Source organism: Fukomys damarensis, unplaced genomic scaffold, assembly GCF_012274545.1.
Source record: "Fukomys damarensis isolate Sample0158 unplaced genomic scaffold, DMR_v1.0_HiC HiC_scaffold_4, whole genome shotgun sequence".
NCBI classification, from domain to species: domain Eukaryota; kingdom Metazoa; phylum Chordata; class Mammalia; order Rodentia; family Bathyergidae; genus Fukomys; species Fukomys damarensis.
This window is the reverse complement of record NW_022900916.1, coordinates 20,339,077-20,354,468: the sequence shown is the minus strand read 5'-3', so window position 1 is coordinate 20,354,468 and position 15,392 is coordinate 20,339,077.

Below are 15,392 nucleotides of genomic sequence, written 5' to 3'. Positions count from 1 at the left end.
TGTTTTGTTTTGTTTTAAGTCTGTCCTGGAAATTCCTGTGCAATCTTCATTGCAAGGAAATTCTCTTAATAAATGCTTTTGTCTCTTGAGTTTTCCCTTGACAGGTGGATGTTCCACTGGGAGACCCAAATGACTCACGTACTAGGTGACTTTGCCTATGACATACACTTCATTTGCCCCAAGGAACACTTTGCTCTTTGCTCCAGAGGTGAACTTCATTCATCAATTAGAACTTGGTTTGGGGATTTAGCGCAGTGGTGCTGCTGCCTGCCTCACAAGTGCAAAGTTCTGAGTTCAATCCATGGTACCAAAATTAAAAAAACAAAACCAAAAAAACCTTGGCCCCTACTAAAAACTGAGCCTTTTTCTTGGTTTTAGTTTTGGTCAAGTTCAGTTCTGGTTTTGATTAGTGCACAGCTGCATTATTTCTTCATTGGTGGAAGGAAGCTGACTATTGCATTCTGATTCTCTGTCAAGGACCATTGTCTTGTGTGTTTGCCTGTTTTGCAGAGTTTGCTAATCTGGCACTTCAGTGAGACCAACAATTGGTCTCACCTGTAAAATTAAGTAATTCTTCTGTTGTAGCCTACGCCAGTTTCGTTTGCCTGTGGCTGAATCCTCCATGTTTGTTTTATTTATACAGTACTATGTGATTTAAAAAATGGGTAAAGGAAAAGAGCTTTTGTGCTTGCTAGAAGGAAGGCAGCTCCCTGCAGTTTTTTGTCTCCAGCAACAAATCAGTAAATTCTGTTCCTTATTTTTGATTCATGGATTAAGTTGTAAAGGTAAGGCTGTTACTTCTATTACTGTGCTCGCATGAGTGTGCATTCATGCACAATTATATGTAATGGAAAAAAAGCCTTTTCTCTTTAGGAAAGTAATTAACCTTTTACAAGTGTTTGTCATTATAATCCTCTTATTTGCAGCTAGCATTCATTCACTTATTTTCTCAACTTCTGTAAATTAATTAAGCCTAAAAATTGGTTATTTATATGCACTATTGGAGATAATTCAAATACAAATTATCAAATAGAAGAGGCAGAGATTTAGAAAAAAATCAAATTAGTTTCATGTGATTTTAAAGACTCGACAAGAATTTTCCTTGGCTTTTAGAACAGTTGCATGAGCAAGAATGTAGAAGAGGTGATTAAAATATAGGGTGTATGTTTAAAACTTAAAACTTTGTTACAGTAAAAGACACATTGCCATGGATCCCCGTTGGTATATTCTGCCTTGCTTCCAATGCACTTAACCTATTGTTCTTGCCACTTTCAGAGGCAAGTCTAGAGTTCCTCTATTTTTCCTAGTGTTCATTAAGTGTATTGGTACATTTTAGGTACATGATATGATGACATTCATCATTGGGAATTTGTATCTTTACGTGATAAACCTTGATTCTTATTTTTTTACCCCCATTCCCCTGCCCTCCCTTCAACTGCTCCCTCCCTATTTACAAAGACTTTGTATCTATTTTTTTTCTTTTCTCATATTTATTCCTTTCCCCTAACTCTGCCACTTCCCCTTTCCCTTTGGAGCTTTTCTTCCTATCACATTATCTGTTATGCATTTTGATCCTTATTTACACTTTCAGTTTGTCACACCAGAGAAACTATTTGGTATTTTCACATGGGTGTCCTATAACAGTATGGCCTCAATGTGCATCCATTTAGCTTTAAGTACAATTGAAAATACAGTGAGTGCTCCATCTGAGTGTTCATCTAAGCAGTAAAAACATTGTGGTGTGTCCTCGTCTGCCCTAATCACTGTGTCTGGCCTCCTGTGACTTCTGGCTCTTCCCCAAAGTCAAAATGACCACTAAAGCTACATTTTTGAATTGATTCAGGACATCAAGGCAGTCACAACACCAGCACTAGAGACACGTGTGAAAGAGCACTTCCAGAACCGTCTAAGAAAGTGGGAAGAAGGATGGGATGTGTGTTTGACGCAAAGGGAAGTATTTTGAGAGGAATTAATGGCAATGTGGTTTTTACTGTAATAAGTTTTTCAAAATTTCATATTTTTTGGTCGGTGTGATAAAGGAGAGACTGCTTGATGGGAACTTCTCTGGAGCTTTGTGATTTTATAAGCAACCTGTAGACTTTTTCCTTTTTAAAGAAAGAAAGGTGTTGTTTTAAAAAAATCAGATGAAAGTGTGAAAAAGAGCTTAGTGTTAAAAACAAAGCATGTGTTTTACACTATTCTACTGTTCATCCCTAAGTGATTCGACAGTTGGGTAGAATTTCTTTATTGTATGAGATACTTTCTAAATGGGTTTATTGATAGACTTGCATGCTTTTGTTTATCCTCCAAGATAAGTAATAGATTTTAAGTCTCTTGAATTTACTGGAGATCCTATTTTGATGGATGTAAACAGCCTAGTATTTAAATAGTTAGCAATCAAATAATTTTCAGAGAGTAACTTAAAAAAAAAAAACGGTAGGTTTGCTGGTCCAAGTATCTGAAGAAACTGAAACACCTGGCAAAGATGGGAGGTGGAATAATGGCCTTGATTGCAGGTAGAAGAAACAAAGATATATGTATGTTATGAAGAATGCTAACACCAGTACTTTTAAATAAAATATGGCTTTTGTCATTTGATGTGTAAATATAGAAAGGTGCAGTTTAGGTAACATTTATGTACTGTTATTAAATACTTGAAGAAATGAGGATTGATTGCTTGATGGATTGATTTTGAAGCAGCAAACTTCTATTTGATTTCTATGGCTCGTGTGTGCTAGTCCAGAAGGGTAGAAGCACAGCAGAAGCTGTAGAGGACAGAGCAATGAGGTTAATTATGCTAGCAGGCCAGTCTGTGTTCACATGCAGGAGACTGGCTCCATCCCACACTGAGCAAAGAAGATGGACATTCTAGGAGGGGCATTTCAAGGGAGGCAACTTTGGTGTACATTCATTGGTTACAGAAATTGAACTTGCATTAACAAGTGGCCTCAGGCATGGCTCATACATAATACCAGTAACATGCTTATTGGGTAATTTAAGGTATGAAGTCCGTCTCATTTACATTCTGGTGAAATGACAAAACTCTCCTGGAGACAAAGATATTCCTGAGATGTGGAAGTTGGCTCAGACATATGCAGGCATGTCAGGCAGGGCAGGCCTGAATATGCTGAACAAAGAAAAATTTCAAGTAGGGAGTTTCCTGTAGTAAGTCTAGTTTGAACCACAGAAACAAAATTTCCTTGCAAAATTCTCTTTCAATTTAGACAGTGTCTCACTTCTTGAACTTATTCTGTAGCTGAGGTTGGCCTTGAACTAATGGTCCTCCTGCCTCAGCTTCCCAAGTGCTGGGACTGCTGGCATACGCCACCACACCTGGCTTAATAAATTGTTTTTTAATGTTTCTGCCCTAATACGAAGAACAGTATTCTAAGTTTCTAAAACTTGGCTATTTTCTTATGAAAAGCCTTAATTTGAACACCACAAATTTCCTACATTGAAGTGATCAAGTAAGTTTTTGTTTTCACAAAATATTTAAAATGATGAAAATGTAAATCATGTGTGTTCAACTAAATTAATAGAGTTGGAGTTGTTTTGTCCCTCACAGAACATGTGAGAATATCTGGAGACATTCTTTATGCTGTTAACTGAGGAAATTGATGCTGGAATTTTAATGAGTAGAGGCCAGAGTTGATGCTAAACATCCTACAGCAACACCCAATGAAAAGCTAGCTGGTCCAAACTGTAGTTGGTTGGGCCTGGAATTTAGCTCAGTGGTTCTACCGCCTGCCTTGCAAGTAAAAGATCCCGAGTTGGATCCTTGGTACCAAAAAAAAAAAAAAAACCACGAAACCAAAAAAAAAAAAAAACCACGTAGCTGGTTGCACCGAGGTGGTGAAACCCTAAATTGAATCAAATTAGGGCTTTTTAGAAAGATTTATTCCTCTGATGCTGCAGATCATAAGATAATACCTATGTAAAGAAAATTATCATGTTACTTTGAAATTTATCTGTTGTATGCTTTTTATTAATAAAATTCCACTATATGGATATATCACGATTTGTTATCCATTCACCAGTTGGAGGACAATTTGAAGCTTTGTGTGACTAGTGAAGCTTCCATAGACATATAATAAATTTGACCTTTGTTCCTGGTTCATAGGGGATAGATTCTAACTCCCTGGAACTTGCTGTGTAGTAAAAGGGTCTTGGTTATTCATGAGCTCGTGGATCACATGTGTTTGTAAAAAGAAGAGATGACTTAAGATGGGTCTCCAGAAAGACCAACCACATGATCTGACCTCTAGGGAGCAGAGCGGGTGGAGACTGAGCTCAAGCCACAGGGCTTAACAATTGGGTCTCTATTAACGAAACCTCATTAAGAAGTATGGATTCACGTAGCCAGATTCAGTGCTTTCAGGTTGGAGACAACACATCAGTGTGTCAAAGAAAAAAAATTAGTTTTAAAGGTCTAAATGGCTTTTCTAGTGATTAATGAACCAAGAAGCACGCATACTACAAAATAGGCGTTCCAGTGAAGCAGTCAAAGTGGGTGAGTTTTTTTGTTTGCTTTTTGTACGGGGCATTGAACTCAGGACCTTGCACTCATGAGGCAGGCTGAGTGCTACTGAGCTAAATTCCTGGCCCATAGTGGGTGAGTTTTATAGGCAGGAAAAATCAGAGGAAAGAAAGAACAGTGAATAAATAATAGATTGATCATTTTGAGATTACTTACTTTATAGAACATAAACAGAATCTTGTTGGCATAAGAGTTGGCTTTTCTGTCTCCTGATGTCTAAGAAAAATCAGGTCTTTCTTTCTTTCACTTTCTTTCTCTTTCTTTCTTTCATTCTTTTTCAGAAAGTCAGATTTTACAAATGGACAGCTTGGGTTTCTGTTTGGCATGTTAATTTCTGTTTGGAATTTCCAGCTTTCTGCCTTTGATTTATAAGAGTTCGTTGCCACTGTTACTCTACTGGAGGAGCACATGGAAGCTCTGTTCTTAATCTCTCAGTTTCTGCCTCTTTGTATGGCTGATCCTAATTTTTGTCCCTGACAATACACTCTAATCATTGTGCTATTCTGAGTTCTGCAGCTGCTCTCTTAAGTTACCAACACCTGAGGAGTTTGTGGAACACCCTGGATTTGTAGCCAGTTCATCAGAAGGGCAGGTGGTGTCAGTTCTTTTAAAACTGTGGGGTGTGACACTTAATTCTTGGTGGTTAGGGTCAGAATAGTATTACAGCACACCCATGGGTATCACAATAAACATTCATGTGCAATTCTTACTTTTTTTTTTTTTTTTTTAAATACGGGATATCAAACTATGGCCCTTGTGCTTTCGAGGCAGGTGGCAGCAACACTGAGCTAAATCCCCAGCCCACAATTCTTACAATTAATTCTCTTGAACAAATTCCTAGTGATCTAGAAAAATACAACTCCCAACCTGTTAGATGTCAGATGTGCTGAGTTCGTGGTCTCACAACATTGAGGAATGAAGTTGCAGCCCAAAGGAAGAAGTTAATAGTTTTATTGAAAATAAGGAGAAGAATAGCTCCTGGATTTCCAGGAGTCTCGAGAGGGTAGCCACTGAGGCTTTTTGTCAGAATTGATTGATACAACAAAATTGCAATGTGGGTTCAACATGGGTCAAACTGTAATCAACCCATAGGATTACAAGTACAGAGACTTACCTAATATTGATCCAATAGGGAAATGAGTCATTTAGAGAGGTTGTATTGAAAGAACAAAGGCATTTTGGGGAGGAAAGCGGAGTATGGGTCCACCACTTATATGTCTGATGCCTGAGCCCACTGAACCAGGTGGTGCAAATCAGGTTATAATCTCAAATTGTTTTCCTCAAAGGCCTGGCTGTTGCATCCTGATACTGAGGCCTGGCTCTCCAGATTTGCCTCTAGGCACAATTGTAATAAATGTCTTTATTTTTGTTTTTGTTGTTCTGATTTCCTCCAGGGCCTAATCCTTTTTCTGACTACATGTTAATTTTTTATCTAATTTAGCTGTTAATAGTAGGAGTGGGATTTCCAAGTTATATGTATATTTAACTTTATGAGAAACTACCAAGTTATTTTCCAAAGTAGTCATAGCAGTTTTATTCCCACCAGCAGTTTAGGAGTTTCATTTGCTCTGCATTCTTACCAGTGTTTGGCTCTTCTGTTCCTGAGAAGAGTGTTTGAAGTCTGCCACTGTAATTGTCATTCTATTTACATATAGTTTATTGGTTTTTCTGCATTGTATTTTTGAAGCTTTTTTCCTTGATGCAATTATATTTAAGATTTATGTCTTTATGATGAATTGACCTGTTTATCATTGTCTGTTGCTCTTTTTGTTCGAAGTAATACTCAGTTCTGAAGTCTATTTAGCCTGATATTAATAAATGCAATCCAGCTTTCTTTTGGTTGATGTTTGAATTGTATATTGTTTTTGTTCTTCTAACCTGTGTCGTTATATTTAGGGAACAAGTTGACAAACTTCACAAATGACTAGAAAGCTAATGTTGTGGGTTTTATAGAAAACATATGGTTTCTATTGCATATTCTTTTATTTCCCCTTAACAGCATTTTAAAATGACAAAATAGTTCCTTGTTCTTCAACTTTAAAAAAAAAACATGTTGCAGGCTGTTTGATTCATGGGTTTAGTGTGTTGACAATTATTTTACAAGTTTCTCATGACAAGATATAATTGGCTGATTTTTTACAAAATCTCTGCCTTTCAATTTGGGTAGTTAAACCATTTGTATTTTAACTATTGATATGGTTCAATTTAAATTTACCATCTTTGGTCCTACTTGTTCTTTTTATCTCTTGGATCACTTATTATGATTCTATTTAATTTTTTCTAGTGACCTGTTAGTTTTTCTTTCTTTGAAAAACCATTCGTGGTGGGCTGAGGATGCAGCTCATTGATAAAGCACCTGCCTAGCAGGCTCTGGGCCACAGTGATGGCAAACCCATTAGAGGTGAGTGCCCAGACTGCAACCCAGAATCCACTTCTTTGTTGCAAAGTGCCAACACTGCAGTTAAACCTGAACATTGAGATTTTAGTTTAGAAAAAACAACTCATACAGTTGGCTCGTGTGCCAACAGAGAGGGCCCTGTGTGCCCCTGCGGGACGCATGCCGTAGGTTTGCCTCCACTGCTCTAGGCTCTGGGTTTGATCCCCAGCACCACACTCAGAACAAAAACAAAACAGTTGGTGGTGCCTATAAAGTTTTAAAGCCCTGGAATACACTGTTTCTTGTTTTGTCGGATCTCTCTTACAGTGATTGCAAACAACAATAGTATCTTTATATTATATTCGTCTTTACCACTTGAATGTTGTTCATTTCTTTGTGTAGATCTAAATTGCTATCTTGCTAGGGAAACATTCCTTGTGCTCTGTCTGCTGCCATGAGGTTCTGTCAGTTTTTCTATTCTACAAAAGTTTTCTTTCATCTTCACTTTTGAGTAATATTTTCACTGTTTATGGAATTTCATACTGGACTTTTTTCTGTAGTACTTTAAATATACCACTCCATAACTGTAAAAAATCAGTAGTTGCCATGGATTTTGGAAGCAGGAAGGGAAGAATGAATAGGTGAAACACAGGAATTCTGGAGAGGTACAATGTTCTGTATGAAAATATAATGCCATTAGGTATAATGTCAGAACCCATAGAATTATACCTTACAAAAACTAAAGTGTCCTTAATTTACACTATGGACAATAGTTACTAAGAATGCTATATGTATAATAGCATTAATTATTTATTGTAATTATATTACAATAAATTGCAACAGGCACCATAGTGATGCAGTCAGTTAATAATAGAACTGGGTGGGGGGATCTGGGGTGCTGGTCGGGTATGTAGAATTCTATGAATACAAAAGTGCTAAACATGTATTAATGATTTTTTTTAAAAAAACATGCCAATATGCCACTTCTTTGTGCCTTGCATAGTTTTGGATAAGAAGTCTGTGGTGTATCTTTTTTTTTTTAATCTGTAGTTTCTCTCTTCTTTCTCTCTCTCTTTTTCTCTCACTAGCTGCCCTTGAGTATTTTTTGTGTCCTTGTTTAGTAGTTTGATATGGTACATCTGGACTTACTCAAGCACACATTCCTTTGTACATCTCTCTTTTCCCCCTTCTCAGGATTGAGTTTCTTTGATCTGTAAGATTTTGTCTTCCATTATTTTTTTAATCTTCATATGTTTCATTTTTCTTGTTCTTTTGACTCTCTCTCTTCATTACCTCTCTGTTAGTTCAGCTTATGGTATCCTGTTGTTTTCTGTCTTTGTGTTCAAGCCAGTGGAGAGGCTGATGTGATTGATTCCTCCAATCAAGATCCAATTTACAGCATGGCTGAGTGGATATTTTAGGATATACCACCTCCAAAGTCAGCCTTGGATCAGCAGCCACTCTCTGTTCAGTCAGCTGTGCTGTGCTGTGTGGTATGGAGCCTGGATCCCTTCAGTTGATTCTCTCAGCAGTGTACTACAGAAAAGGACATTTCCAGGGGGGAGAAGCCATAGAGCTATTGAGGATTCCAAAATCATCCTATGTGTGGGAGAAACATAATTTTCACCTTATGTCCACAGAGAAATACTGTGGCAAAGCTCTGGCTGCCCCTGGAGTTCATAAGAGTCACTTATTTCCATTATACCTGGAGTACAGTGAGGGTAGAATGAAGAGAGTTACCTGTGAAGGCCAGAGGAAAGGTTCCAGTGGCACCTGCAGTCATGTGGTTAGTAATGCACTGAGGATTAGACACCAGGTCTGGGTTACTGTTAACGACTGTGTCACACGTCCCACCCAAACTGCACTTGTCTGAAGTTGGCACGGAGAAAACAGCTTTTAAGGAGTTTACTAGTTAATCCCTGTGCTAAAGGTTAATTGTGGGGAAAGGTAACCCAGCCTTAGCTGTGGCCGTCCCTTCCTGACTGCTGCTCCGACTTGTGATTGGCTTGAGCTTTCACCCTGTGAGGTAGCTTGCAGAGGGGGACAGAGAAGGGAATTGAAATACGATTCTCCTTGCTACAGTGGTGGTGGCCAGACCCATGGGCTGTGCGATCCGGCTGACACGAAATCCTTTGGGTCGGGGCCTAGCCTGGGCTGTTGTGCGCATTCTGATACTCTGATGCTTTTGGTTATGTATTACTGGAGTAGAGAGTCCCCAGGAAGCCCTTCCAGGAGAATGTAAAAAGGGAAGTGAGAGGGAGTGTGAAGTACAAACTTGGTCAGATAACATTGTCTCGGGGATCAGGAAAAAAAATTAAGAGCAGTTCTCAGAGTCTTTCCCAAAGTCTCTGCAGTCTTAGAGTCACAGGCAGTTATTTGGGACTCAGAAGTTTAACCCAGAGTGGAGCCAGAATGAATTCCCTAGTTTTTCAGAAAAATGGGTGCAGCAGCTGTCTGGCGGGCAGAACACGTCCTGGGCACCAGGGACCCCTGATGCAGGTCTCTGGCCTTAGCTCCTCTCCAGTGTGTGTTCCTCTGGGAGTTGTTTTCCCATTCACTTAGATCATTTGTTTTTCTTGTGAGACTTTTCACCTGTTTGGTATTAAGCTTTGTAAATGATCTCCAAACTTTCTTTGGCAGGGCTATTTCTATTTCTTGAATTATTTTTTTTTATTGAGTTTATTGGTACATTTAGGGATACAGTACAGTTACATTCATTACTAAATGATCTCCAAACTTTCTTTGGCAGGGCTATTTCTATTTCTTGAATTATTTTTTTTTTATTGAGTTTATTGGTACATTTAGGGATACAGTACAGTTACATTCATTGTTGGGATCATGTACCTCTACATGGCAAGTCTTGATTCTCATTTTTTCCCCTTACCTCTGCCCTCCCTTCACCCCCTCCTCCCCTCCCCATCTACAGACACTTTATTTTCATCTTTTCATTTTTAACTGTACACAGTACTTTTTTCTTATGTAGGTAAAACATTATGGACTTAGTCAGGAGCAAAGAAATGAAAGATTCTTTTCCTCAGATGTCGCTGGTGGCGCTTACATCACCCTCCAGTCTTGGTGCAGTGAAGGTACGGTGATTCGGCTTTCATTTAGGGAGTCTGTTTCTGTTGAGCTGTAGTTACGGAGATAAGCGTGCGAGGACTCGGTTTACAACTTTTGAAAAACAAATGATTCTTTTGCATTACATCTTCTACGTTTGAACTTCAGAGCAGCCTTTCAAAGTTTGATTCACAAGGCTATTCTTTATTAATGACTGATGACATGCCTTTTCCTAAATAATAGTAAGTCCAGCTAACACTTGGTGAGTGCTTAACATTTGAAATGCTTGGCATATTTTATCTCTTGTAGTTTTTTAAAAACTCACCAGAGATTAGTAAAATTTCCATTCCAGAGATTAGCATCAGCGACTTAATCGCAGGGGCAGGATACACAGTCTATACAAGGTGATCCAGGTGAGACAGAGTTGGCGGAGCCAGAATTTCAAGTTGTTCTCATCCATTCTGTAATCCTGCCCCTGAATAGTGCAGAAAGTGCTAAAAGGTATAAAGCCAAACTTGCAGGCAAAGAGAGCGGATTATTTTAATTGCAGTGAGGACAAATGTTGGACATAGTATGCATAAAACAGTATGAGCACTTTATAGCAATTAGTCTGTCCATTTCTATGAAATGACCAGTGTGGATTCAAACCATTTCCTTTGTCACAATTCTCACTCCTCTCCTGTGATTTGGGAAGAAATCCAGGAAACTTCTAATATTTATCAGAGATGGCACTAACCCTCATCTATAAAGATTTGAGAATGTCATTTTTAAGAAGAAAGATTTCTCACATTGATTTATCTCAATGTTGCTTTTATTCCAGCAGGAAATGGCCCATGTTAGGTGTGCCTTACAGCAAGCTTTCCAGGTCTTCCTGGCATGAGGGACTGAAATCTGGGATGGAGGCATCCTCAGGGAAGGAAGAGGGCCAGAAAAGTAGGCACCGGGAAGGGTGGGACATCTGTTGCTCATTTAGAAGATCCGCAAATCGTATAGCTCTGTTTTGCTTCAAATCTGAAGGTGAAGGCTATGATGAAAGGCCAGATCAAAAATGTATCAAGGCAGGTCAGTGAGAGCACAAGGGTGAGGACCTGGGTGCCGGCACCAAGAGACAGCCCCTTGGCATGGACCTTAGGAGTTGGCAGCCTACACATGGAAAAGTGATGAGGGCCATGGTGCAACTTTACACAGGCATCAGCCAGCACAAAACAGAGCAGATGAGGAGGAGAAGGCTGAAAGCCAAGGGTTACCCAAGAAGACCAGGCCAAGGAGCACAGGAGAATCCTCTTGGAACAGTTCAGGAGGAGCTGAGGTGCCTGTAGGTCCCTCAGAACGGGTGAGTGGAGTCAGAGGACCAGTGCCTAGTGGCTGCTATCACAACCCAGTGTTTGTTTGTCTGCAAGCCATTTGGGTAAAACCTAGTGTGTGGAGGGGTTGTGTGGCTGTTGCCCATTTGGCCGCCTTAGAATTTATGAATCATCGGGGTACTTGAGAGATAACTGGACTAGGACAACATAATCTGTGCTGTTGTGCCAAAAGCTTGCAGCTTCGTAAAGTCTTTCTAATGAAAAGCTAAGGCTCATAATAGATCATCCTCTGATAAATTAAAACATCACAGTAAGGGGGCAGTTGTTTTATACTGTTCAGCTAGATCCTGAAGAGTTATTTTTTAATACAATACATGAAGTTTACCTCATCATAGTGAGTGATTACACCTATATAACACAGCTTTATTCCTTTTTCTTCCCTTTCCCTCCCTATTCACTTCCCTACTGAGTCCCCTTTCCCCATTTTCATCATTATCTTTTTTAGTTCATATTTACCACGTATTATGTTTACATTCACCGTATTTGGTACATGTCGTTTTTAAAAGACCATGGTCTTTAACTCCACCTGCAGTGTGGGATAGTCACACTTGGGATTGGCAGGGAGCAGAGCCTGCTGCTCTTGGAAAAATCTTCCAGCAACGGGTGCTACTTCTTTTTCTTTTCAGGACATCAAAAGTTCAGAGAAGCATGAAATGTGCCCTAATTTGGCTGAGCTGCTAATCATACACAAAGAAATGAAACTGGCGAAGCTGGGAACAAATGCCCTTTAGCACCTGTTTTTGTCATCTTGGTTTGTTTTTCTTCCTGTTACATTAATTTAATTTGTATTAGACCCCTCTCCTTTCAGCCGTCCAAGCTGAGAGAGCATAGACAAACATTACAACTGGAGTTCTTGCAGCTTAGCTTGGGGCAGGTATTAAGCCTAGAGCATCAGCCACATCATATGCAGACTGAGGGATGTGCTCACTCTGTCTTACCCTACTATGAGCTCATATCTTGAGACTGCAGGTCTGTTATGGAGTCTGTGAAGCTCAAAAACTCAGGAAATGTATGCTAATTCAACGGGGGACTTTGGAAGGATAAGGGGAGGAGATTTAAAAGGACTTTGAGCCAAAGAGTGACCCTTGCTGGAGCTGTGCAGTGTGAAGTGACTTTGGCTGGAGTCGTTCCTGTGATCTTCCCGCCATACTTTAAGTTGAGCTGCCTATGTCATGGGAGCCAACAGCAGACACACATCCAGCTAGGAGACAGGAATGGACACAGGTGTGTTGGTATACAGCTCCTTACTTATGATGAGGTTACACACCAATGAACCTACTTTAAGTTGAAAGTAATATGCCCCTGATCTCCATGTGTAGCCATGCAGTACACTGTAGAGTGTCATGTCCCCCTTGTGACTGCATGGCTGCCTGGGTTCTGAGGATCACTGCACTGCCCAGCCTCACAAGGGAGTATTGTGTCGCCAGCCTGGGCAGCAATTCACATTCAAAGTTCAAAGTATGGTTTCTCTGGAATGTGTCTTACACCGTGGTAAAGTTAAACCATCATAAGTCAGGGGCCATCTGTACTTTCTGGGTCACAAAGTGAACGGAATCCTAATTATCCTCACTGCTGTTTCCCAGAGAGAAGTGTAAATTACCTGCAGAGTTGAGCAGACAGAATGATAATCTGAAAATCTCTTTTGTTGAGCGGCACCTCGTCCCATCAGCAGTGACAGTGTTTCTCTGGGTCTGTTTTCTGCTGGAGCCATCACAGGGAAGCCACTGTTTATTACTCCTGTAACTTCCCCAGCATGATAAGGGATATTGGCAATAACACGGTACATTGAACAGGCCATAAACTTTATCTCAAGGACTAAAATAATACTTGAGGGCAAAGGCCTCTGGCTACCTCATAAATTAAAATCATAGCCCCCTATGGGACAAAGTAAGCCCAGAAATAATCCAGAATGCATAAGAGAATTTACATTATGGTTAAAAGAGCACCTTAAACCAGTGGGGCAAAAAGGGCATTGTGACAAAATGCATCATTCGTATCTCACCTGTATTTTATGATAAAATATATTAAAAAATCACATTTCAAAACAAATCCTAAAAGCAGCAGAGGGAAATATTGGGAGAATTCCTTTGAACCTTGAAGTGGGGAGAGTCTTTCTTGTGATGACTCAAAACCTAAGAAGCAGATAGTAAAATTAAGTCCAATACTTTAAAGTTTTTGTTTTGTATACTGTACGCATGCCAAAGGGAAACTGGGGGGGAATGTAAAACCTGCAACCACCAAAGGCCCCAAAATACAGATTTGCCAAAAATCAATTTAAATAAAGTATTTTAAACAGAAAGGCAGCGTATTATGCCCGTTTTGCACCTTGGGTTCCAGCTTGGGGAGGGCTTCTTCACACTTTTCCAGAGCTGGGTTTTACTGGGTGAATCATAACTTTTTAACCAGTGCTCTCCCGATGGACATGTGGGTTTGACTTGTAGAAAAATCTTTTATTTTTAAATCATTTTTAGAAAAGAATTGGGCTATTCAGGAGCATAGACTCTAGAGTCAGATTGCAGTTTGAGTGTTGGCTTTTGTGGGTCTCAAGTTACATGACCTTGAACAAGTTACTCTCTTCCTCCTCATCTGTGTAATGGGTCTGAACTTAATGGTACAACTACACAAGCCTGCTGTAGCCATTCAGTGCGTGAATCTGTACTTAAAGGACTTAGAATAGTTTCTACCCCAGGTTAATGCTACAGAAATATTAGCAACTAGTATTTTCATCATCATCGCTCTGTGTCACATAGAAATCTTGCCAGCTTTGTAAACTTCTGCTTCTATAATAGTTAAGAGAAAATTTTAAAAGCAAATGCTGCTTCCTCAAGGTACAGAGTGAGTTCTAGTTGGGAGGGAATAACTTTCTTACTGTTTCTTGTGTTTCAGTGAGAGTTGCTAGAAATGCAGCTCGCCAGGCACCAGGCAGAGGTCAGTAAGTGCTCTGAGTAGCTCTAGAAGCCACATGGTAATAGGCATGCCAAGGGATTCTGCTGCTGCTGGACCCACCCAATAGTGTGAGAGAGTACTGCTAACTCCCCCTAGCTGGATGCTACTCAAATTTAAGTACAGGGCCTGTGGGAATATGATCAGTTTCAAGTTACTAAAAGTTAAGCCATAGATTAGCTGTAATAGACATCATAAACTAGTCCAAAGCAAAAGTTTTCAGTAAGGTATTATGCTGTTGGCTTAATCGAGGCATTATTACTTCATAACTTTCTTCTGAGTATGATTATTGTTATTTTGCATTCTGATTTATGTGGTAGGTCCTTGAAGTCAGGAAATATAATTTCTAATTTGTCCCTTACATCCAGTACACATTCTGTTAACACATTCATGTCGATATTTTAGCACATTTGGAGCTACTAATGAAAGGAAGAAGATTGCCTGCTTCAAGATTTCTTGTTGCTGTGTAAGAGCATGATTAGTAGCATAAAAGAAATTGTACAAATCCTAGTTCGTCAATTATTGAACTAGGAAATGTTGGAGATGTTAGTGAACTTCTCTGAAAATCAGTTGCTTCTTCTATCACGATGCTGCTATTTAATTCTCACACTTTTTCCCGTGACCAAAGATGTTCACGAGAAGGGTACTACCCAACATGTGTTCTGTGAGTAGTAGAATTCAATTAAAGCTGACTTTTCCAGGGGATTCTCTTCTGGTTGTCTGATGCCCCCTTCTGGACAGTCTAGACCTAGATTAAGCAAGGGTCAGCATTACTTGCTTGAAACTCAAGATTGAGTTGTATCTAGAGCAAGTGTTTTAGGAAGACTTAAAGCCAGGGCCACTGCATCCAAGAGGAGAATCCAGAACAGTAGCAGTGGGGGTAGAATCCAGAGAAACTAGATGAAGGTGGAAGGCAGAGTCTGGAGAAAATTTTTGAATGATGACATCAACATTATAATCACTTTCTGCTGATATTTACATGATCAGAATTGATGTGCAGCTTCTCAGTTAATCTTCATCAAAATATTATGGTATGTAGGCGTAGATCTCAATGAACTTTGATTAGGTGACATTTTCTTAGATATGACACTAAAAGCACAAGGAATCTAATGAA